This window comes from Anguilla rostrata, chromosome 6 (assembly GCF_018555375.3).
Source record: "Anguilla rostrata isolate EN2019 chromosome 6, ASM1855537v3, whole genome shotgun sequence".
NCBI lineage: Eukaryota > Metazoa > Chordata > Actinopteri > Anguilliformes > Anguillidae > Anguilla > Anguilla rostrata.
In genome coordinates, this window is record NC_057938.1 from 14,993,667 (window position 1) to 14,994,103 (window position 437).

The window sequence follows — 437 nt, forward strand, 5'->3', positions numbered from 1 at the left end:
CTAGCTGAGTGCTGCTGTTCAATGCTCTTCTCCATATGCTGCTGCCTGTCCTATGAACAGTAACAGGAGGAACAGCTCCCCCTGGGGACACACAATGGGCCGAACCATTTTCACGGTGCCAGATAAGGCAGGATTTTTGATAGAATATTTCCCCCTACTGGCAGCAGTATTATAAGGTGGACTTATAAGGGATGTTTCCTGTATTGTGATGCTGGGGATTGTACTGTGGTGTGTTCTAAAAGTAAGGTAAAGCATCATTGCTGAAATCAGAGTCAAATGTTTCACACCAGGCACTGTCATGACACTGTCAAATCTCTGAAAGTCAGAACAGTCTAGGCTTCAAAATACTCTGTTTTTAACAGTTGTAAGGATGGAAACAGACTGGACAGACATTACAAAATGTGTTAGAAATTAGAAAATGGAGGCAAAAAACAGCA